This window comes from Equus caballus, chromosome 18, assembly GCF_041296265.1.
Source record: "Equus caballus isolate H_3958 breed thoroughbred chromosome 18, TB-T2T, whole genome shotgun sequence".
In the NCBI taxonomy this organism is placed as follows: Eukaryota; Metazoa; Chordata; class Mammalia; order Perissodactyla; family Equidae; genus Equus; species Equus caballus.
Genome location: NC_091701.1, coordinates 41,987,239 through 42,013,368, shown reverse-complemented (window position 1 = coordinate 42,013,368; position 26,130 = coordinate 41,987,239). Strand labels below are relative to the sequence as shown.

At 38.1% G+C, this 26,130-nt stretch overlaps 1 long non-coding RNA gene across 3 annotated transcripts in view; it reads right to left on the bottom strand.

The window, feature by feature from the left end:
- The window catches only part of LOC106781918 (uncharacterized), a 135,986-nt gene that overhangs the window by 106,496 nt on the left and 3,360 nt on the right, over positions 1–26,130 (bottom strand). For all 3 annotated transcript variants that reach the window (XR_011428499.1, XR_011428500.1, XR_002801572.2), the window contains exons 2-3: positions 11,949–12,003; positions 11,023–11,114 (exon numbers count right to left, since the gene is read on the bottom strand). This is a non-coding gene — a long non-coding RNA (uncharacterized lncRNA). The remainder of the gene's footprint in view (positions 1–11,022; positions 11,115–11,948; positions 12,004–26,130) is intronic.

The window sequence follows — 26,130 nt, the reverse complement described above, 5'->3', positions numbered from 1 at the left end:
TGTTTAGCACAATATAAGTACCTGTCAAACATGAAATAAATGAATAAATGATGGTATCATGGAGAATTCCAACAGAAAACAACAATTTACTGGATATTAATACAATCTGGTGTTTTTCTTTGAAGATATCAAAACTACTTACAATAAAGTCAGTTTCTACTTTGATTTCTGAACCTGCCGTTACTATAAAAACCATTTCAGTTAAGGAAATTTAGTTTCATTTAGGATCTTCTTTACAATTTTTCTAGTTACTTTTCCCATAGTTTATTTGATATTTTTTCTATCCTTCAAAAAGTAGACCACTGGGGAATTGTAATCCCTCTAAAAATTTTAAATGCAGGTACAACATTTAAAGCTCATTTGATTGAAATCATTCTTTAGAACAGCGGCTTTTTGAAAAGGTTAATTTTCCTCTAATGCAGTCAGATTTTCAAATCAGAGTGCTAGGGCCCTGGTAGCTATATTTATTTCAGAAATGTCAACCAAAAATTCAGTGTCTTACAACCAACTAGGAAAATAATAATTACAAAACCCATGCCACTCTCGAATTGTAGCAAAAAGAAGACTCAATATATTACATAAAAACATTTTTAAAAGATAGGAATTTGATTTAACTGACATAATGTGTTTAGTGACCTTATTTCATAGATAAAAATAGGCAAACTTTCCCCTGTGTCCTTCTCATCTTTTTGAGGAAGAAACATAAGGATAAAGTTAGGTGTTTGCATTGTTTGGTTTGAGCTTCCCTACAGGGGGCATTTAAAGCTTTTTCATAGCCCTTGAATTCAGAATAAAAGATTTATTTTTTAAAAAATACTGTGTGTGTGCGCATGTGTGTATGCGTGTGTGTGTGCACGTGTGTTCAGAAAAAAAGGTTTGAGTTAACATCAGTCCCGAAGACACAAACCCCTGGTCTCTTGCCATGAAGGAGTAATCACCTTTGAAGTTACTGTAAAAGATTTCCAGCTGTTCAAAAACAATTCAAGGACATTAAACTAGTTTTAAAAATTAAATCCTTGTTTTTGAAATCATAAACATACATGGAAACTATAGCCCACAAATAGATATGTTTAACTTTTAATATTTGTTCAGTTCATACCTGTTCTACCACTACTTTCCACATATTTTAGTATCATGATGTTAGGACTCGAAATACTCTAGAATCACAGATAAGTTTGAGAAAGTCATTTATTCTATCCCTCTTTCTTCAAACTGAAGCCCTCTTAAATTATTCTTAGGTATTGAGGTTGGAAGCCTTCCAAAACCATTGTGTTGTATGTTTTCTTTTGAGGGTGCAGGGTTTGAAGGGAACCAGGAAAGTATAGTTTAAGATTCTTAGAAAATTCTCTGCCTCCTGAAGGTTGACTAGACAGGGAGATAGAACAAGAGGAACTCACAAAATTTGATCTTATTCTTAGCAGAACACTGGAAGAAACACCAGTGCCCCAGCCCTGACCTAATTCCATTTGGTTTAAAGAAATGGAAAGGATTGGAAGAGGAAATAGTGCTGCTGGGGGGAAAAATAAAACATTGTGTTGCTAAATCAGAGCAGAATTCCACAAGAGCTAAATTATTATATTAGTTTGATGCCCAAGGCCATCCCCTTCAGCAAAATAAAGAAACTCTAGAATGAAGCTAAAAACCCTATTTGCCCCAATCTTGCTCTAGTCAGTGCCTATGAACTTGATTAAACGCCTGAGTTACAGACCAGAAAACCCTCATGAAGGTCTAAGGTATGAATGAAGTGCTGGGGGCTAGTCTGCTATTCTTACTGTGAAGATAAATTAAAAATAACCTATATCTAGAATACGCTAATTTTTATCAAACTTTTTGAAATAATAAACTGTTTTTACAGAGAAGGAGTATGGTCAGATAAAATTTTGAATGGAGGATGATGAGAGCATATTTGAAAATGGACTTAGAATTAGCCATCTATCTGTTTAATAAATATGTTAGACACTAATAGCTCCTGGATACTATGCTAGGTATCAGGCATACAAAGATAAAATCTGTATTCAGAGAATTTAAAATTTAGTAGAATTTGGGCACGGGTCTGGTGGCACAGCAGTTAAGTGCACACATTCTATTTCAGCAGCCCAGGGTTCGCCAGTTCAGATCCTGGGTGAGGACATGGCACTGCTTGGCAAGCCATGTGGTAGGTGTCCCACGTATAAAATAGAGGAAGATGGGCATGGATATTAGCTCAGGGCCAGTCTTCCTCAGCAAAAAGAGGAAGATTGGGGGTAGATGTTAGCTCAGGGCTAATCTTCCTCAAAAAAAAATTTGGTAGAATTTGTCAATAAAAAAGAATGAAGTACTGATACCTACTACAACATGGATGAACACTGAAAACATTACACTAAATGAAAGAAAACAATCGCAAAAAAACACAGATTGTATGATTCTGTTTATATGAAATATCCAGAATAGACAAATCTATAGAGACAAAAATTAGATTAGTGGTGGCAAGAATGAACAGGAGGGAGTGGGAAATGGGGATACAGGGTTTTGCTTGAGGGTGATAGAATAGATTGTAGTGATAGCTATACAACTCTGTGATTACACTAAAAAAATTGAATTATACACGTAAATTGGTGAGTTTTATGGTATTTAAATTATGTCTCAATAAATGTATTTTTTAAAAAATCAGTAAGGGCCAGCCCTGGTGGTCTAGAGCTCTCCACTTCGGTGGCTGGAGTCTGGTTCCAAGGCATGGATCTCCACCACTCGTCTGTCAGTGGCCATGCTGTGGTGGTGGCTCACATACAGAAAGAGGAAAATTGGCAGCAGATATTAGCTTAGGACAAATCTTCCTCAGGAAAAATAAATAAGAGACAGGCGCATTCATAAAATTGCATAAATGGTTTAATTAGCTGTATGCCAAAAGTAATGAAAAAGGGAATAGAAGGCACTGAGAGAGGAGCAATTAATTTCAAACAGAGGCAGGAATAGGAAACATGTGAGATTGATGGTCACTAAATAATTAGTGCATGGTTATATCCAGATGCTTCTCTGTGGTTTACTAAAAAACGAACTCTACACAATGATATAATTCAGTGCCTCAGAACTGATACAACACTGAAGACTCCAAGGTAAAGAAGGAAGATTGAACCCATGCAGTTATCTCCAACCATCGCAAAAACTAAAATTAAAAAATTTTTAAAAGGTTTAGAAAGTCACAGAGTCAAATAAAGACAAGAAGTGATAACAATGGAGGAGTAATGTCAACAGATTGTTGGACTTACCAGCTGTAACATTGCAAGACAGAAGACAATGGAGCAATGCTTTCAAAATTCTAAGGAAAACTGATTTCTAAATTAAAGTTCTATGCCCAGCCAAGCTATCAAGTTTGAAGCTAGAAAAAGATGTCTCAAAAATTTATTCTCATAAACCCCTCCCTAGGAGGCTAATGAAGGATGTCATCAAAAAAAAGAGAAAAACATGGAATCCAACTCAAGAGAAAGATCAAGAGATTTCCCATGATGGTAAGTTGATCAGGAAACTAAGAGAGCAGCCAGTCCAGATGGGAACATGAAACTGAGGATTCCAAGGGAGGGTTCCCGGGCATGTGGTGTGGTCAAGGATGCAACTAGCATCTTATTTTGTGTTTGACCATATTGGGAAGGATTTTATAGCTGTTTTAAGTTAGAGGTAAAAACAAAGACAATTTTTTAAATGACAAAATGAGGCAATTATTAACTGTTAGAGAAACAAAAAGTTGTACAAGTAAGGAATTGTAACACAATACACTACTTAGTGAATGGTGAACATTTATATAAATATAGTAATATAAACTGTGAATATTTACTTTGCCAAAAATTATAATTGTGTTAAAAAGAGAAAAGTGGGAAATGGCAGAGGTTGAGGATAATAGGAAAGCTAAATTCTCTTCTTATAAGAATTAAAAAGTCGAGAAATGTTATTTATAAATATTGAGTTAAGTAGCTCAATAAACACCTACAGGACCTGAATGTGGTTGCCTGTGGATAATGAAACTCAGGAAGGGGTGGAGCTGCCATTTTTCATCATGTCTTGTAATAGTACTTAACTTTTTTTGGTAAGGAAAACTGGCCCTAAGCTAACATCTGTTTCCAATCTTTCTCTTTTTCTTTGTTTTTTTGTTTTGTTTTGTTTTTAGCCTCCCCAAAGTCCCAGTACATCGTTGTATATCCTAGCTGTAAGTCATTCTAGTTCTTCGATGTGGGATGCTGCCACAGCATAGCTTGATGAGCGGTACGTAGGTCTGCACCCAGGATCTGAACCGGTGAACCACAGGCCGCTGAAACACAACATGCAAACTTAACCACTGGGCCAGGGGGGCTAGCCCCGTATTTAACATTTTTAACTTTGTAGATGTATTTTTTTTCTAAAAATTAATATTTGAAAAAATATGTATGGCACTGAAAATACTGCCAAGTCAAGAACATGTATAATAAAGTGACATGTTTTCTTCTTCTTTGAGGTTGTTACTTCACAGCTATTGAAACAGATCCTTGAATATATTAGCAGATCAATAACTATATGCTATTTAATAGTGATTGCTCAAATGCTAGTTCAGCAGATTTGACAATGAATCCTATGGGATATAATCTAGAACCTAATTTTCTCCTTATAAAAAGTACCCTGAGGTCATTACGTGCTATACAGTTCTTTGTCTTGATACTGAGAAGGGTGGTGGGATGGTATGTAGAGGGAGGCAGAGCTGGTCGTATTTACTGTAAATACCTGACAAACTGTAAGTGCTCCATCAGTTATACAAAACCTTCCATTAGCCAGTCTAATTTAGAGAACTGATAATATGAACCAAGTACTTCTAGATTTTTTACACATTTTATGCCCTCTAGCATGTTGTATCCTATTTCCAAAACTTTCAATAGATTATCTTCTTCCTTCAAAATCAATTGATTTAAGAAGTATTTCTTAAAAAGTTAGCAAAGATGGCAAATACCTGGGGCTCATGTCACACACACACACACACACACACACACACACCCAAGGCAGATATTGTCATCTAAAGGACATGCTCAGATGGTGGAAACGGTATGGCATTTTCAGGGACAGGGACGTTGATTTCTTTGACTGGAGCAGAAGTTTATACTTTAAGTAGTAGGAGATGCAAGTCACCACCAATGCAGGAACAATGATGCTGAGCCTTAGACACCCAGTTGAAGAATCTGAATGTGGTTCATTGATAGTAGTGAACCCTTTTGAATTGGGAAGCAGCCTAATTAATAAATGTTACAATACACAGCAAAGAGGTTCTGAAATTCCAGCTATGAAAACGTTCATTCAATGGATAGTGGAAATGAAGCAGAGATGAAAAGTAGAGAGATTTCCCTTCCTCCTTAGTAAGGGAAATAATTTGGTGAATTATTAGATGTAAGGGTTAAGGAGAAAGAGAATTGTTGATAAGGACTAATAATAATAACTAACTTTTTTTTTAGCGTTTACTATGGTGCCAGGGTGCTGTGCTCAGCCCTTCCATGTATTACTCATTGAATTGCCTGAAGTAGTCTTTATTATCACCATCATCATTCCATGCTCTAGTTGAGGAAACTGAGGCAATACAAAGCAACTTGCCCAGAGTCCCACAACTAAGTGATTAGATCCAAGATTTAAGCCAAATCAGTCTGTTTCCTGGAATGGATAACTTGGGAGGGGAGATTGGATATCCCAGTGGAAAAGACTAGTAGGTAGTTAGGAGTATGGAATAGGTTCTGTGTGAGAAGGTAGAGTTTAAGACACTTGGAGGGAGTCACTACGATTTTGATAAAAGTATTCATTGAAAATGGATGGGCACAGAGACAAGAACAAAGCCTTGAGTTAATGGCTAAGATGAGAAAAGAGAGTCACCAAGGAGAGAAGAGTCGAAGAGGTAAGGAAAGAATCACGTGTTACAGAGACAGAGTCTTGGACAAATTTCTAAGGAAAGAAGATATTCAACAGTACCAAATGTCTCAGAGAGATTTAATGAGGTAATAACTGAGAAAGTGACACAGGGCTGGTAGAAAAACACAGAAAAAGTCATTTCAGTTGGTTGGTAGGAGTGGAAACCAGATCGCAAAGGCTTAGTATGAGAATAGGTGATGAAGAAATTAACACAATCAAAATATATTACCTGTTCAGGAATTTGGCAATGGAAAGTGGTTGTGTTGACGCAGGAGTTGGAGAAGGCAACGAGGAGAAGCAAAGCTTTATATTCCAAGGTAGGGAAAAACCCAGGCACAGTTAAAGGCAGAGAATAGGTAGGTTTTTCTCATGAAGTCAGTCTTAACAGTGAAGACTATATCTCAAAACACTGAGAAATCCATTAAACTTATCTCTGCAAGTATAGTAGTCAGCCAACAGATCGTTCCTTCCAGATAACCCTGGGCCTAAAGCCAGGCAAAGTGCGTTCTTAAGAAGATCACTAAGAAGGGATGTGCCTCTGACTCCCTGCTGCTCATCTGGGAGGGAAATCCTTGCCAAGAGGGGTGTTTTGAATGTTCAGAGGAGGTAGCTGATTCTGCCAGCACAGGATCGAGGCTAGGAAGCTCACTCTTGGGACAGGAGCAAAGTCAGTGAGGAAACGTGTGTCAAGGAGTGAGGTGAAGAATGGCTCAAACAGAACACTCAAGAGGCAGACATTTCACAGACGTTTCAGTAGGTGTTCATGTCATCACTTGGCAAATCTCATAGCAGAGTCAAGACCCAGGTGGCAGTCTGTCTCAACCGAATAAGCAAGTGACTACCTTGCATGATAAACAGCCCTGCTATCAATGCCCTTTATCCCTATTAAACCAGTTGGAACAAAAGGACAAAAGCTTGCAATCAGCCTGAGGTGCCATAGACACACAAGGTGGTGTCTTCCGGATTCCCAAACCTCCTACACACCTGTGAGGTAAAAGGGGAATCAAATTTGCATTGCTCCTTATCAATGCTACAACTGAAGGGGTTTGACAGAACTAAAATGTCATACTCTGGAGTTCTCTGGATGACACTGGCAGAAGTGAGCCTAGAATCCAGCGCTCCTGCTTCCACTACTGGAGATTCTCTCATTAGCTACGCAACTTCCTGCTCTCTCTCACGAGCGACCCTCAATGCCGCCAATCTGGTTATCTGACTTTTTTGTATTTTCAATTTGAATCAGAAGTTACTTAATCCAGAGTCAAATCCTTAGGCAGTAAGTTTGTCCTTTCTAAGCAGGGTGGGTAAAAATCCTCACCTTCTTTGAAAGCCCAGAGCTAACAATTAACTTCCCATCTTTATGTCTACATCAAACCTGCCAAAAAGAAAAATCAAAAACATCCTCCCTGGATCACAAAATTCAAAAGCTGAAAAACATCTTAAGAACGAATCTCTATGCCCTATTCTTTGGCTGGCAGGTTAAAAACAGAATTTGCATAAATCCATAGCAGTCAGCCCTCTCTTGTTTGTGAGGATAAAAGAGGTCTTTATGTGCTGAAGGGGTTCAGGCTGGCCATGCTGTTACAAAGTCATGAAAAATGGAATGAGAGTGAGCGCAATAGAGTGCTTTAACTAGGAGCCTGGGGATAAATTCAAGACAAAATATCTAAGGGTTGATAAGAGGGTGAAAAAAGATTAAGACTATCACCCATTGGAACACAGGCAGTCTAATCCTTAGAGGAAGGGGGAGAGAAGAGAAGGTTGAAATTCAGATGGGAAGGTTATTTGGGGTTTATTGAACTTGGTTTAGGTTGACAACCCCTCTGAATTTCCAGTAAGTTGCTCTGCCTGCTCCCTCCACCCTGCATAATATATTCTAGGCTGACAGGCGCCCATATAGCTTAACACTGGCATCCGTGTTGATTGGTTGATGCCAAGTCATACCTCATTAAATATTTTAATATCACCCTGGGTATATCCAGAACTGGACTCATCCTCTCCTCTTAAAAGCTAAACTCATGACCTCCCTTCCTAAATATGTTCCTTCTTAAGTGATTTCTCTCCTTCATGTCATCTCCACATTCCTAACCACCCAGTTAGCCTCTGTTAGCTTTTGACTCCTGTCCCACATTCATCTGCCTTCTCCCCAAATCCAAGCAGTTTCCAAATCTAACAGATTTATCTGTCATATCTTGAGATTCTGCAGGGTACCACCAGTTATAAAAGAGAGGCAGGAAGATCATACTAGGCATCACCCATGTCCACTGGTTGGTGGCTGGGGAAGAGGAATACGTGCTAGGGGAGGTGTAGATGCTAATGGCTGGTCACCTGGTTCACGGTTGGTCTATCAACAAGTGGCTGGGCTGACACTGGCATACAGTTCAGCCAGGATCCCAGTGGCAGGGGAAGAGAGAATAAGGCAACAGAGATCAACAGTCCTTGAGTATGACTGTCACTGAGCAATTAGCACAAAAGAAACACAGGAACAGGGATGAAGGCAGGGAGTCAGTTGTAAGAACTGTGTTAGGAGGCAATGAGGATAGAGCAGAATCTTTGATTATCAGAATTTAACCATTCAATAAATATTTACCAACTACTCAGGATGGGCCATAGCAGTGGATATTGCGAATTTAAAGATAAGTACAATTCAGTATGATAAGTGCCAAATCCAAATTCAGACAAGGTTTAGAAGAGTGAAAAAAAGAGAGAGGGTCAGCTCTACTACCTGGAGGTGTTACATGAGGCTACATAGATGAGATGATGCTCAAGCAGGTTCTTGAAGTATGATTAAGCCCCAGCAGTGTGGAGAGGGAACTTCAGAAGGAAGGCATAGCAAAGATGCTGAAGATGGGGTGCCTAGAGAATTGCAAGGTATTCACCCACATTGCATTGGCAGCAAGGGTTACTGATGGGGTAGCCATCAGGTCATGTGATTGGGGCTGGATAAGCATCTGCAGCATCTGGCTAGAAGTGGCCCTGGATATTCAAGCAGGGCTGGGCTGGAATATCAAACTTAGGTAAGGTAGAAAGGAATGCAAGATCTAAGATATATTGAGCTTGACCCTTCTATATCCATCACCTCTCCATTCTCTTGGATACTACCCTATGTCAACCAACCAAAACCTCTTCAGTTTATCTAACTAGTGCAATGGTTCTCTAACCAGTTGCCCCAAGTAGACTCCTCCACTTCCTTCCAACCTACCCTACACACTGTTGCCTTCTTAATCTCCCTGAAGCACAACTTTGAACATGCTGTTCTCCTAAAAAAAAAAAAATTATTTCAATGGTTCCATGTTGCTGGAAGAATCAGGACTCCTACTTGTATTTCATATTTGAAGAGCTACTGTAGAGCTCCATTAAATATTTATTTGTCTCACACTGTGAAAATAATACAAAAATTTGTACAACACAGCATGTCATTGGCAATGGAGGTGATGGGTGGGAGGTAGATGAAAATACAGTGGGGTGGGGCAAAAACCACAGGCTGCCTAGGCCTGGACTTCCTCTTCTCTACATTCGTTAGCCTCTTTTTTCTCCCATCTTTGGAAGAGTGAACACAGAGCCAAGGAGCCAGAGCTGATGTGATGACACCTTTGTAGAGTTTGTCATACACTGTCCTCTGTGACACTGTCTTGGTTTTTTGTTTTGTTTTTGTTTGTTTGATGACTTAGATCTTACACTTTCTATATTTATGAGCACCTAACAATGCGGTTTTCCAGTGCTAAATTAATTTTTTTGTATGCATGTGGAATGAAATATATTTTGCTTGTAAACTTCACTAGCACATAAAAATAGATTTTGAAAACTATCATGATGAAATGAAGGAAATGAAAGAGGTTAGCTACTATTTTTATAATGTCAACATTTAAAATCTTGAACCAATGAGGCTTCACATCCAAAACAGTAAGGAATTACTAATTCTAAAATCTTCACTTTTTTCAGAATGTTGAACGTCATATATACAACAGTAACTGAAATAATATACGATTATAGAAAGTCAAAAGTTATTTGTGCAAATCAGTCTAAACCAAAAAGGAACTTTTAGTGTAACAAGAATCAAAAGGAAAGTAGCAGGCAAGATCAACATATCTTGCAATTCATTTTTTACAAAGAGCTCCTGTAAGTTTCAAAATAGTATTGCATCACTTTATAGTTACTACTTTGTTCATAAAGCATATACCCTTCCATCACAGTGTGTCTGAGGGTCTGAGCTCAATTTCAGATAATTCTTGTAATAGTAAAAACAATTTACCTTATTAAGGAAAAGATCTTTATAAATGACATCATTTGCAAAGGACATAAATGACATCTGTCTGTTAATAGGCTGCTTTTAAATTCTATTCCATTCAGATGACTAAAGAGGTTATAATTTATATAGGCTATATTCAGAGAAATAAACTTCCTCAAACATCTGTCTATCCACGAAACTAAAAGCTCTAAAAAACAACCATTGGCCCCAAACCTGAGATTTTGTTACAAATGGCACCAGGAATTTGGCACTGGAAGGAAGCAAGGTCAGGCTGCCTGATGAGGGCTGGCAGAGCAAATTCCCATGGCTTCCACTACATAGAGCCTGTTTCCAAGCGCATCTGACCACAACCGTACTCTGCCACCTCAGGAAGAGTGCAACAGCACAGCTTCCACTGCTTGGGAAATGCCCTGTCTCAACCCCAGGGCCTCCCAGCTTGAAGACTGGAACACAATTAGGATGCTCTGGGCTGCAAGGAACAGAAGAGCTAATAGTGACTGAAACAAAAAGAGGCATTTATCATGTCACAGAGTAAGCATTCTGGAAGCAGGGCAGTTCCACAGTGAAGCAAGAGCTCCCCACACCATTGAGGACGCAGGTTCTTTTCATCTCTCTGTTGTCCTTACACAGAGTTCGGTTTTTGTTCTCTCTCTAGTGATTTCAAAATGGCTTCCTCAGTTCTGGTGTATTGTATTTTCATATAATCACTCTAAAATGCAGAAGACAGATTTTCCATGCATGTCTTTTTATGCAGGAGGAAGACCTTTCCCAGAAGCCCCCTGTGGACTACTCTTCAGGTCCCTTAAGCCCAGACTAGGGTATACGCTCAAGCCCTAGCTATAAGAGCAGAAAGCAATATTGGTCATTTTCTTGTCTTTCATTCTTACCTGTCAAAATCTGACCTCAAGATAGAAGAGGTGGCTGGGCAGGCAGCAGGAGCAGTTCCAGGGTGCAATTGGGTGGATATCCAAGAGTGTCACTGACAGAAAATTAACTGCTTTTAATGGCAGCTCCGTTTAAACATAAACTTTTAAAGTATGCTTCTTTGTGCTTATAACATATAACATATAATATCCCTTACCAGCATGCATTGCACACTTAGGTTATAAATGACAGGGGCATATTTACCTTCTAGATGATAACGATGATGAAGATAATGATAATATATGCATACAATACTGGCATTTGCAAAGTATATTCCTAAGTAATGGCCAACGAAACTGGGAATTTCTCAATGGTGGACGTTTTTTACCCTTAGATATCAAGTAATTCCTTCAGGATCCTATCCAGATACTTAAACCCTATGACTCAATGTCCATATATACATATATATTATTATTTTCTGAGAATTATTTCTAAACTTGGATAAAGGAGGATTGATTGTGTCACTTATGGGATCTCTCCCCAAGGGCAGAGTGTGCCTGAGGGTTACTGTGGGAGGGCCCCAGTTGGTCCTCAGGAGAAGGGGTATAATAACCACCACACCATTTCACTGTGCTCTGTCAATGTTTGTTAGATTTCCCAAAGCTACAGTACTGCCTATTAGCAGCTCAATTGCACAAAAAGTTAATCAACATTTTCAACAGGAATACTGTGCTGGCATCCGTAACTCACTTTTAAGATGAAAGATAGGCTCATAAGAGAAGAGAATTCGTTAGCCTGTTTTAGGAATTTTGAAGATACAGTGAATTATTTTCTTTACTTGATAAATACACTTATACCAGTAAATAGCCATTATTACAACGTGTGACTTGAAAGCACCAAAAATCTTCCTCCTCAACCCCAACCTTACCCCTTACCCCTCCTCACTCACAAATATTACTTCCTCTTCACAGCTGAAAATTATCAGTGAATTCTTCCTGATGTGCCTGGAGGTGGTGAAGAGGGGAAAGTGAGAATTGAGGAAAACCTAAACTGTGGTTAAAATGCAAATTCGTTACCTGGGAAAATCATGAATATCTATAGTTTCTGTTATCACAGTAGCAGAAAACAAGCCTTTGAGTAAATGAGACTGGGTTGGGGGAGGGAAGGTGGTAGCAAGATGAGGCTTTGCTTCTCCAAGTGTGGTGCTGGGACCAAGAGGTTAAGGATGGCCTGGGAGCTTGTTAGAAATGCAGAATCTTGGACTCTCCACCCCATACCCGCTGAATCAGGACTTGCGTTTTAACAAGACCCTCAGGCAATTCCTGCACAGGTTTAAATCTGAGAGGCACTGCTCTAGGGCATGAGACAGTATCTCCAAGGAATAAACCCTGGTCAAGTTCAGGTGCTTGGAGTCCTAAATGCTGAAGGTGAGAGAGAGAGGGACTGGCAACCTCAAGTGAGGGAAGAAAATACCAAGAGGGTAGCAATGGCAATCGTGGTGATTGCTAGCTTTAATTAGACACTGACAATTGCAGGTGCTATGGTAGAGCTTTGGTGATTGTTAGCTTTAATTAGACACTGACAATGGCAGGTGCTATGGTAGAGCTTTTCCTGCATTGTTTCTAATCTTCACAATGACCCGGCAACACAGACAGCATAAGGAACCGGAAACTCAAGGAGGTTAGGTGACTTGCCTAGGCTTCTATAGCCAGCAACTGATAAAATCTGGATCAATTCCTGGGCTTGGGAATCAGAGAAACCTGAATCAAATCCTGTCTCTTTCTTACTAGACTCGTAACTTTGTCAAGAAGCTCTCTCTCTGTGCTTCAGTTTCCTCCTCTGGAAAATGGGGATAAGAAGACTTTTTTTAGCTTCTAGGGTATTGTGAGTTTGAAATAGTATACATATAACTGGAAGTGCTTGTGTTTGCATAGGATGTAATATGTGTGCATTAAATAATAGTAGTATATACTATTATTACTGTTTTGACTAAGAAGAAGTTCTCCAAAAACAAAGCAACTTCGCAGTTTTGCCCGTGTTGGCCTGTTTCAGCAAGTCTACTTGGAACAGTGCACGTGAGAAGTGCAAAAATGTGTAACCTACAGGTAAATAAACCCTAACCTGTGGAACTATCCTTTTTCACTGGATGGAAATTATTTGCATCTCTCCCACACTTCCATGAGTGGTAAGAGTGAGGATTCCTGGTTTCCAGCCTTACCACTTTCAGAACAGCTGAAAAGGAAAGAGTTAGTTTTAATTATTCCATATAATTAAAAGAGTTGGTTTAATTGTTCCATATTCTTTGGACTTTCCTTTAACAATATTTTAAAGAATCAAATAAAACATGAGGTTAGAGAAATTCAGAATTATCTGGAGTTATATTTCTGAGTATACAGCATTGGTTCTTAGGATGCTCATAGCATTCACTAAATGAGGAAACCAATTCCTTCAGAAGTAACAAGGTGTGGTAGAAAAGATGTCGGCCTGGGAGTAGTAAGAAACGTGGATCTACTCGAGCTCTGCCACTAAATGCCTGGGTGTCCTCCTGAAGGTCAGTTCTCCTCTCTGAGCCTCAACTTCTTTGTCTGAAAATGAAGAGGTTGACTAGATGGCCATCTACGGGAGCAGGTCTCAAACTTCAGTGAGCATCAACGTCAGTGGGGGAAGCTGGGTTACAAAAAAAGCAGATTCCCAGACCCCACACCTGGAGATTCTGGATCAAAATCCAAATCTGCTCAAATGGGTCCCAGGATTCTGTTGTTCTTTTTTTTTTTTTAAGATTTTATTTTTTCCTTTTTCTCCCCAAAGCCCCCCGGTACATAGTTGTATATTCTTTGTTGTGCGTCCTTCTAGTTGTGGCATGTGGGACGCTGCCTCAGTGTGGCCTTATGAGCAGTGCCATGTCTGCGCCCAGGATTCGAACCAACGAAACACTGGGCTGCCTGCAGATGAGTGCGCGAACTCAGCCACTCGGCCACGGGGCCAGGCCCAGGATTCTGTTGTTCTTTGTGGTTTGTTTTAACAGCACCCCAGGTCATGCCAGAGCAAGTGCAGGCCACGCTTTGACAGAGTCTACTTGGAGGTCTCTTTCGGCTGTAACCATGCACCACTCAGTATCGTATCCCATGTGTCCTGTGCTCAGAGCCTGGAAACCTGGGTTCAGCCACCAGCTGCTTCTCTTGTCATGAAGAACTCACCTATATCTGTGGGGATTTCATTTGTTACCTATTTCCTTTCAGGAGACCGTAAGGATTAATAAATCAGCATTGGTACAGCACTTAACAACTACAGAAAACAATGGTAAATTGGTATATACATTGTTACAATGTGCTATTTTTTCAGCTAATACTATGGAAGGGATTTTTTTCTTTTTAAATCTAACACAGCTGAGCCTTTTCAGCCTTTTCTGAAAGCTAAAATAAAAAACTGTCTTGAGTCGATTTGCCCTTCATCTTTGGTTATAATTTTAAATTGATTCTTCTAATATAGCCATTCAGGTCATTTAAGTGTGTATTAACAACACGTAAACATCAGTATTAGATACAGATAAGCTTATATTTGTGGCCTATAGTAAAACAAGTTTATTCTTGTTGTCCTTTGTTTCTGTAGGAAGCTAACGATGACTTCCAGGGAAGTTACACAAGTAGAAACAAGATTTAAATTGACCAACAGATCAAGGAAACTCAGATTTTGTACCTTACATACACTAAGAACTTTTTTTATGATCAAAGAAAGGGGTAGAAAATTATCTTCCTCTGTTAGCAGACTATATGTCAACACACTTAGACACACACACATGCACACACACGCAAACACACACCAAAAAAAAATCAGAGTTCTAATTAGGGGAAAAAATAAGCTAATGGTGAAAATTCAATTGATGTTTAAAAGTTACAAAAGCTTATTATTTTTCAAAGTGAAGTTTGGGCTTTCTTTTATAGTCTGATTAATACTTCCTGTTATGGTTAAAAACACAAGAGTACTTGGAAAACCAAAATAATAGAACCAGTAAACTAGCTCTTCCTCTCCTAGGAGAGACATAATCTCCCCAGTATACGGTGGATGGGAGATGAGCAAATAATCGACATTAAAATCTTAGTTAAGACTATCTGCCCATCTTCCAGCCACCCTGTGGTGGATGATTTGAACCAACTCTGTGGCTGCTTTGAGTAAACATTCCCATACCCCACACCTCAGGGGCATCTCTATCTCCAACTAACAGTGAACATGATAAATGACTTACTACCTTTTCAAACAGAGCCCTCACCACACCCAGAAGGCCTCTGTCTCAAACCTTTCCTTCCCAATAGCACCAATCTTCCATTTATCTGGAATTCTTTCTCATCTGCCTCACACTGACCTCATTCTCCTCTACCTGTGCCTGCACAGAATCTGTGAGTAAAGGAAGAAAAGCTTTTGCTACCCATCTTCCCTTGTTCTCCTTATTGGAAAAGAGTCTTTTAACTGAATTGAGAGAATTGTTCTTTGGTTGAAGCACATTCAACAATTTATCTAAGAGCTTCCTTATAGTCTTTTAAAGTAAACTTTGTGTACAAATAAATACAAAAAAAGTGCACAAATTGCAAGTGTACAGAGCAAAAGCACCATGTAATCAGCACCAGATCAAGAAATGGAAAATTACCACCACCCCAGAATCATTCCTTGTGTCTACTTTTAGTCACTAACTCTGAAAGAAAACCACTTTCACTACTTATAACACTATATATTAATTTTGCTTGTTTTTGAAATTTATATAAATGCATTCATATACTATGTACTCTTCTCAGACTGTCTTCTTTAGCTCAACCTTATGCTTGTGGGATTCATTCGGGTTGTTTGTGTGGCAATAGTGTGTTCATTTTCATTGTTATGTGTCACGCCATTTTACAAATGTACCATGATGTATTTGTCCAGTCTACTCTTGAGGGACATTTGGTTTATTCCTAGTTTAGAGCTATTATGAAATATGTGCTATGAACAATATTGTACATATAGAGAGATATATAGATACACACCCAGGAGTGGAATCGCTGGACCAGCTTTAGTAGATATTGCCAATGGCTTTCCAATAGTTATACCAATTTCTACTCTCACCATCAATTATGCCAAAGCCTCATTTGAGTATATATCATTATGGTTTTAATTTGCATTTCCTTGAAGTTCCCTAAAGTTGAGCACCTTTCTGTATGTTTTTGGCAGTTCAGATATCTACCTTTACGAAGTGCCTGTACACGTCTTTTGTCCATTTTCTATCAGGCTGCCTTCATTCTTCTTAAAGAACTACTGTATTCTTGGAATAAACTTTACTTGGTTTTATTGAACTATCCGTTTTGTGTATTACTAGATTTCATTTGCTGTTTTGTTTAGGATTTTTACTTCTAAATTCATGAAAGAGATTGGCTTATAATTTTCTATTCTTGTAAACTCCTTTTCAGGTTTTAGTAGCAGGTATTTACTGGACTCGTGAAACTAGTTGGGAAATGCTCCCTTTTTTTCTGAATTCTAGAAGAGCTTATATAAGGTTCGTATTGTTTTTTCCTTAAATGTTTAGAATAATTCATCAGTGAAGTGACATAGGCCCAGAGTTTTCTTTGTGGAAAGGCTTTTAATAATGGATTTGACTTCTTTAATAAAATAAAAAGGTCCTTAATAACAGATTTAATCAAGTTTTTTTGAGGAATTCACCAATTCTGTAATTATCAAACTCACTGGCGTAAAATTGTCTGTACTATCCTAGTTTTACTTTTTTAATATTTCCATAATTTGTATTGACACCTTGCTTTTATCTTCATGATCTATTCTGATGCCTGATAATATTGGTAATTTTTCTTCTCTTTTTCATGAACACTCTTGCTAGGAGGTTATCACTTTAATCAATCTTTTCAAAGAACCAACTTTTAGCTTTGTTGAAATTGTTTTCCATTGTAAGTTTGTCTTCTATTCCATTGATGACTTGTCTTATCTTTCTTGTTTTCTTTCTTCTGTTTTATTTATGATTGCTATTCGTTTTCTAGTTTCTTGAAATAAAAACTTAGATCATTCTTTTTCTGTCTTCTTTCCTAATATGTATCTTTAAGTACTTTAGGTGCATTACACAAATTTTGATAAATTGTGTCTTCCTTATCATTCAGTACACCATATTTTCTAATTTCTACGTGTGACTTAGAAATGCATTGTGTAATTTTCAAAAAGTTGGGAATTTTCTAGTTGGTTGATTTCTAGCGTAGATCCACCATGATCAGAGAACACAGTCTGAATGACTGAATCATTAAAATTTATCAAGGCTTGCTTTATGATGTAGTATGTGAACAATTTTGGCAAATGTTCCATTTGCACTTGGAAAAATGAGTATCCTGACATTGTTCAGTGCGTTGTTCTGTAAATATGAATTAGCTCAAGTTGGTTAATTTTATTATTCAGACCTTCTATAACTTTGCTGATTATTTTGTCTATCTGATCACCTGTTAAGAAAGGTGTGTTAAAGTCCTCTGCTATGATTGTGGATCTGTTTCTTCTTTTACCTACACCAATTTTTACTTTATACATTTTGAAACTGTTATTGGATGGCTACAGATTTAGAATTGTGATATCTTCCTAGTGCATTTATCCCTTTTTTATTATGAAGTATCTCTTTAAATCTGTTTTAACACTCCTTACGTTCAAGTCTATAATTTGTACCTTTCTTTTGGTTAGTGCTTAATCGTTTATCTTTTTTTCATTCTTTTAATTTTAACCTTTCTGTGTCCTTACATTGAAGGCATGTCTTTTAAAATTAATATATTTTTAATATTTTCAAGTTTTTTTTATCAAGCCTGAAATTCTTAAATTTTTTGTGGTAGTATTAGCCTTTTTTAATTTAGTGTAATTATAATAAATTGGGGTTATAGTTACTATTTTTCTGTTTGTTTTCTATTTGATCTGCCTGTTTTATCCTCATTTTTCTCTCCTTTCCTGTCTTCTTTTTAATTAATTGGATCTATTTGTTGTTATTTTATTTTTCTCTGTATTATCTTGTATTTATATTTTCTTACAATCTTTCAGTGGTTATCCTAGAGATTACAGCATGCATCATTGACAGTACAATGTGTTTAAAATATTTCTTTTACAACTTCTCTGATAATACTAGACCCTTGAAATTTTAACTCCATTTTGCATTATTAGCATGCATTTTATTTCTATATATATCACAAACTCAGTATTTATTAGTATTAATGGCTTTTACAGTCAAGATTTATTTATATTTACCTTTTCTGTGCTCTTCATTCCTCCTTACATTTCTGTTTTTCCATCTTAAGTGATTTATAGTTAAAACTTCATAAAAGCTCCCTTTGGTTTATTTTTTTTAGTGGAGATCTATGACCAAAAAGTTCTCTTTGTTTGTGTTTCTCTGAAAATATCTTCATTTCAGCTTATTTTTGAAGAATATTTTTGCTCAGCATAGAATCCTAAATTGGCAGATATAGTTTTTTCATGACTTTAAAGATGTCATTCTGTTGTCTTCTGGCCTCCATCATTTCTGTGAAAAGTCAAGTGTAATTCTTTTTGTTGTTTCTTTGAAAATAACCTATTTTTGGTGTTTTAAATTTTTTCTTATCTTTGGTTTTCAGCATTTTTTACTGTGATGTACCCTGGTTTCTTTTTCATTTACTTATCCTGTTTTGGTTTTAGGCACTTAAATCTGTAGGTTCCTCAGTTTAGGAAAATTTTTGACCAATATATCTTCAAATATTGCTTGTGCTCCCACCTTTCTTTATGTATTCAATTAGCATATATTAAAGATTTTTTACTGTTTTGCATGGGTCTCTAATGCTCTTTTCTGTATTTTCCTTTCTTATTTCTCTGCATTGCAATTTAGATATTTTTCTATTGACATATCTTCCAGTGCATTAATTGTGCTTTCTGCTGAATCTATTCTGCTATGAAACTGATCTATTGAATTGCTTTTCAGTTCTGGAATTTCCATATCTACATTTAAATAGATTCTAACTCTTTGATAAAGTCTTTCATCTTGTTTTCCATTTTCTCTATCTTTTCCCTTTTTCTTTAGCATCCTAATCATTGTTAAGGTCTTGTGTGCTAACACCAATATCTGTATCACCTATAGGTCTATTTTTGTTATCTATTTTTTCCCTTATTTTTGGTCATATGATTCTGTCTCTTGGCATACCTAGTGATGTTTTAATGGAGAATAAATATAAATGGTATTAGAGGCTTTGCAAAGTGTTAACTTCATCCAGAGAGAGTTTGGCTTTTCTCTGCTAGGCAGATAGGATGAAGACTGATCAACCTAATCCAATCAGGCAGTGGACTGACCCAGGCTGGTTGCAGTTTTCGTATGGCTCAGTTGATCTCTGGTTTACTTCAGTTCCTATAGTTCTCTTCTGGATGAGTCCTGAACTCTAATCCTTACGTCTCAGCATGTAAAGACTGCTGAGAACTTTTTTCTGCTTTTTGCAGGGTTTCTGCTTAGCTGCTTAGCCTCCAAGCCATAGCTTTATATTTTTAGCAAATGTAGTAAGGAGAAATCTGGCCTTATGTCAATCTCAGTTTAATACCCCATTCTTTTCTTAGCCACTCCATGCTCTCTCTTGAAAAAAATCTCTGCTTGTTTTTCTGTTCCCCAGCAGCAGCCCTCCCTATGGAAGACAAATTCCAGATTCTCAGCTTCATTCCCCATGCTCAGAATCAGCAAATGAGGTGCAGATTACAGGCATACCTCTGAAATATTGCTGGTTTGGTCCTAGACCCCACAATAAAGCAAATATCACAATAAGACAAGTCACACAAACTTTTTGGTTTCCCAGTGCATATAAAAGAGATGTTTACACTATAGCCTAATAAGCATGCAATAGCCATATGTCTAAAAGACAATCTACAGGGGCCGGCTGGGTGGCACAGTGGTTAAGTTCACAGGTTCTGCTTCAGCGGCCCGGGGTTCGCTGGTTTGGAGACCAGGTGTGGACGTGGCACCGCTTGGCAAGCCATGCTGTGGTAGGCATCCCATCTATAAAGTAGAGGAAGATGGGCATGGATGTTAGCTCAGGGCCAGTCTTCCTCAGCAAAAAGAGGAGGATTGGCAGCAGATGTTAGCTCAGGGCTAGTCTTCCTCAAAGAAAAAAAAAAACAATGTACATACTTTAATTAAAAAATACTTTATTGATAAAAAATGCTGACCATCATCTGAGCCTTCAGCAAGTCATAATCTTTTTGCTGGTAGAGGGTCTTGCTCTGATGTTGATGGCTGCTGACCGATCAGGGTGGTGATTCCTGAAGTTTGGGTTGGCTGTGGCAATTTCTTAAAATAAGACAACAGTAAAGTTTGCCACCTCAATTGTTTCTTCCTTTCACAGACAATTTCTCTGTAGCACACGATGCTGTTTGATAGCATTTTACTCACAGTAGAACTTGAAAATTGAAGTCAATCCTCTCAAACCTTGTTGCTGAAATGCTATCATTTCAACAATCTTCATAGCATCTTCACCAAAAGTAGATTCCATGTTAAGAAACCACTTTCAAAGGGCAGGGGATATGAACAGACATTTCTCCAAAGATATACAGATGGCAAATAGGCATATGAAAAGATGTTCAACATCACTGATCATCAGGGAAATGCAAATCAAAACTACACTAAGACATCACCTTACACCCATTAGAATGGCTAAAATGACCAAAACAAAAAATAACAATTGTTGGAGAGGTTGTGGAGAAAACGGAACCTTCATACACTGCTGATGGGAATGCAAACTGGTGCAGTCTCTATGGAAAATATGGAGATTTCTCAAAAAATTAAAAATAGAAACACCATATGACCCAGCCATCCCACTACTGGTTATCTATCCAAAGAACTTGAAATCAACAAATCAAAGAGGCCCATGCACCCCTATGTTCATTGCAGCATTATTCACAATAGCCAAGATGTGAAAGCAACCTAAGTGCCCATCAACTGATGATTGGATAAAGAAGATATGCTACATATATACAATGGAATACTACTCAGCCATAAAAAAGGATAAAATTGTCCCATTCGCAACAACATGGATGGACCTTGAGGGTATTATATTAAGTCAAATAAGCCAGATAGAGAAAGACAATCTCTGTATGACTCCAGTCATATGTGGAAGTTAAACACACGAACAAAGAGAACTGATTACTGGTTACCAGGCAAAAGGGGGGGTGGGGTTGGGCACAAAGGGTGAACTAGTACACCTACAATATAACTGACACATAATAATGTACAACTGAAATTTCACAAAGTTGTAAACTATCATAACCTCAATAAAAAAATTTTAAAAATAAAAAAAAAGAAACCACTTTCTTTGCTCATCCTTAAGAAGCAATTCCTCATCCAATCAAGTTTTATCATGAGATTGCAGCGAAATTCAGTCACAACTTCAGGCTTCACTTCTAATTCTAGTTCTCTTACTATTTCCACCACATCTGCAATTATTTCCTGCACTGAAGGCTTAAACCCCTCAAACATGAGGGTTTGGAATCAACTTCTTCCAAGCTCCTGTTAATGTTGCTATTTTGACCTCTTCCCATGAATCATGAATGTTCTTAATGGCATCTAGAATAGTGAATCCTTTCCGGAAGATTTTCAATTTACTTTGCCCAGATTCATTAGAGGAATCACTATGTATGGCAGCTACAGCCTTAGAAAATATATTTCTTAAACAATGAGACTTGAAAGGCAAAATTACTCCTTGATCCATGGGCCACAGAATGGATGTTGTGTTAGCAGGCATGAAAACAACATTAGTCTTGTTGTTCGTCTCCATCAGAGCTCTTGGGTGACCAGGTGCACTGTGAATGAGCAGTAATATATTGAAAGGATTCTTTTTTTCTGAGCAGTACCTCTCAAAATTTGGATTAAAATATTCATTAAACCATTGTTGTAAATAGATAGTAGTATTATCCTGGTTTTGTTGTCCCATTTATAGAGCACAGGCAGAGTAGATTTAGCATAATTCTTTAGGGCCCTAGGATTTTTGGAATGATAAATGAGCATGGGCTTCAACTTAAAGTCACCAGCTGCATTAGCCCCTAACAAGAAAGTCAGCTTCTCCTTTGTAGCTTTGAAGCAGGTCATTGACTGCTCCTTTCTAGCTATAAAAATCCTAGATGGCATCTTCTTCCAATACAAGCCCGTTTCATCTATACTGAAAGTCTGTTGTTTAGAGTAGCCACCTTCATGAATTATCTTAGCTAGATCTTCTGGGTAACTTGCTGCAGCTTCTGCATCAGCACTTCCTGCTTCACCTTGCACTTTTATGTTATGGAGATAGCTTCTTTCCTTAAATTTCATGAACCAATCTCTGCTAGATTTAAACTTTTCTTCTGTAGCTTCCTCACCTTTCTCATTCTTCATAGAATTGGAGAGAGTTAGGGCCTTGCTCTGGATTAGGCTTCGGCTAACTGGAATGTCGTGGCTGGTTTGATCTCTTATCCAGGCCACTAAAACTTTCTCCCTATCAGCAATAAGGCTGTTTTGCTGTCTTATCATTCATGTGTTCACTAGAGTAGCACTTTTAATTTCCTTTAAAAACATTTGCTTTGCATTCACACCTTGGCTGACTGTTGGGCACAAGAAGCCTAGTTTTGGGGCTTTCTCAGCTTTCAACATGTCTTCCTCACTAAGCTTAATCATTTCTAGCTTTTGACTTAATGTGAGAGTCATGCAACTCTTCCTTTCGCTTGACCTCGTAGAGGCCATTGAAGGATTATTAATTGGCCTAATTTTAATACTGTTGTGTCTCAGGGGATAGGGAGGCCCAAGGAGAGGGAGAGAGATGGTGGAGCAGTCAGAACACATACATTTATCCATTAAGTTCACCATCTTAGACAGGCACGGTTCATGGCACCCCAAAACAATTACAATAGTAACATCAAAGGTCACTGATCACAGATCACCACAAAAAAATACAATAATAATGAAAAAGTTTGAAATATTGTGAGAATTACCAAAATGTAACACAGAGACATGAAGTGAGCAAACGCTGCTGAAAAAACGGCACCGATAGACTTGCTCAATGCAGGGTTGCCATAAACCTTCAATTTATTAAAAAAAAAAAAAAAGTACCTGCAAAGCACAATAAAGTGAAGCACAACAAATTGAGATGTGCCTGTACTGGCTGGATCTCTGAGACTTCCCCCCTTTTGGAACATTCCCTCCCTCCCCAATCCTGGTTGTGTCAACAGTTCTCCTGTGCCTTCAAACTAATTTTCATTTTATCTAGCTAGCCCAGTTTTTTCTGGCTAGAAAGCAGTCTGCTGCACACTACCTCATCATAACCAGAGCAAAATCCATATTGTTTTTACAATGGGTTCTGAGGAGCCCTTGCTGTGCAACAACAGAGGAGCTGCTGGAAGATACATCCTTCCGGGGATTTCCTGGGCAATGTTTTACCTCAACGTATCCAAGAATCGGAATAACTGGTTGCAGACCATGACTGCACAATGCTGCTGAGTGAAGACAGACCAGCCATTCGCCTCTCCCCGCTTAATAAACGAGGACATCATCTGCTCTTCTTCCTTCATGGAGTTGTCATGACACAAAGTATTTAAAGTGTTTTGGAAAAGGAAACCTGATACACATTACGAATACAGTCAGTTAGTTCTGCATGATCAAATATCTGTTTGTCTAGCTGTTAATTGGATGAATGTCTTTCTCCCCAAACTAGACTGTAAACATCTAGAAGACAGGGCCTATGTCCTCTACCTCCGTTTTATTTCCCGTAGTTTCCTGTTTAGTGTAATTCCCAAAATAGGCATTGTTTAAACACATTGCTAAAATAATTCCGCCTTACCTTGTGTCTGTCCATGTTAAAGTCTTCTGAAGCGCAAGCTACAAACCTCATTTTGATTTTTATCTATTTATGTTGGTCAACCTAAGCTTAGAGATTTGTAATGTTCTACGCTGACTAATTTTGGGGACAATTTTTGATAATCAGCTTTTCCTATTCCATCCTTTCAGTTAATAAAATCTTAGGATAAGAAACTTTCAATTGTGTAGAAGAGCAGATGACTTCACTTGCTGATAATTATTAGACTGAACTACTTTTTACGGTAATTACTAATATGTGATATGTGGTAAGAAAGGGATCACCTCTCACAAAGATGGGGTACTTAAAGTGAAATGCTTCTATGTAACATCCATTCCCCATGCCATTGACCCTTCCTTTCATCTAAAAGCAAAGGGAATCAGTTGCTAATTTCAAGGTAGTCTTGAAAATCACTTAGGCACAATTAAAGTTTTCAATATCCTGTAAGCAAGTATTATATTCTAATATTTTCTGCCAAGAATTGAATTTGGGAGGCATGACACATTTATTGCTGGCAGTAGATGTACCAAAACATACCAACACCAGGGAATTAATAAATACCACAGCCATCCTATGGAGCAAGTTACATGAATATTTAATAGGAAATGCATGATGAATTTCTTGCATGATTATGCAGAAAAACATTTGGGAATGGTTGCAGCTGTTACATGAGCTAGCTCAGTCTCTTTTCCCCCATCTCTTTCCATCTTTATCAATCTCAGTATTGTACTTTAACTTCAGCAGTAACTATCTCTAATGATGAATATTGCAGAGGCCTGTCAACATTTTAGGAAACGTGTGACTCTTTATCCGTGTGCTGTGTACCTTACAACTTTCAGTAGTGCATTTTGAGGGAACAATTGAGAGGTTCTTAGAGAACAGGGTCATCAGGGAAATCTGACTCAAAAGAGAAGGTGAAAGAAGCTAAAAGAGTGACAGCTGCCGCTCATGGGTGCGTCAAACTTTCTTTACCTCTCCACCTTAGCCCTGTGAAAGTACATTCCAATCTAAATTTCAAGGAGTTTTTGGGCAGATACTTGATGGTTTTAGTATTACAAGGATTTTTCTTCTTCTTTCATACGTATTAGATATGCTTTCACCTCCCCCAAAATATGTACTTTTTCAGCAGGTGAAATGTGTATTTAACATTTTTGAAGTTTCTGGCATATTGATAAAGTTGAAAGATCGTAGTACAAAAGGAATTTTTTTAATCAAGAGTTATAAACAGGAGATTGTTCATCAGAATTGTGAGAGCAGTGAGGTCAGATGAACATGTATGGAAAGCCAGTTGGTTTGGGTCCTCCGGAGCTTTAAAGGGCATCTCTGTGAAACAAAAGCCACTCTTTGGTTTCATTCAAACTTTCCAATTCATATTAGATCTTCAGCACCATGTTCCCAGGAAGTGGGGATTCTAGAAAAAGTTCAAAGTCTGGACTCTTGATAGACAGAACACAATGCTATCAAATCACTGCAGGGAGCCCAAACATGCTGGTTTTGACAATGGCCTGTGACCTTCTACTGAATTGCAGGTGACAATGTTTCTGTTCCTTAAAGCAATTTAGTGGTTGCTAGATGCCATTAAAGAGTTGGCACCCCATAAATTATCAAGTGATAATTATATTCTTGGCTTCAAAACAAGAAGAAAATCCTCCTCAACAATATATTTGTTCCCCAAGTGTGGTAGTGAGATGAGCCGTACCTCCTAAAACGGTGACTTTATTTGCTGCCTTCACATTTTGGGCTCTACTCTTACCAAGACTGAGACTCTTACTGGACAGAGACTCTACAATCACAAAGATGACTGTATCTTCACTGAATCAAATGTTTCTGTCTAGAAAATGTTTAAACAAAAAAGAGGATATAGTTAAAATCCCAAAGCTCCAAGATGTGGACCCAGGTTAAAAAATCATGAATAATACTAGAAAGCACCCTTCTTTTCCAAAAGCTAAATTGTCACCATGAAGCAAGACAGCTTATGTCCTGGCTTCCCTGAGAGCTTCCCACTGGAATCCAAAGGCCTAATATGTGAGCATTCTTTGACAAGCCCACCCAAAAAAGCCATAGCGTGTCTCTCGCACTACTGGGGATGTTGAATGCTGCACTCCAAAGCCCTTACAAACACTTAATACCCAGAATGGCCCTGAGCCATGCAAAGGACATTCCGCGAATGAATGTCCATCCTTACCCTTCACAGAACCTTCACCAGTAACATAGTCCCTTGGGGATAGAGCTTAAGGTGAACGGACTTACATGGCCTCCTCCTTCCATTTTTCCAAGTCTAAAATCACAACCAGTTCTTGTGTAAAGAAT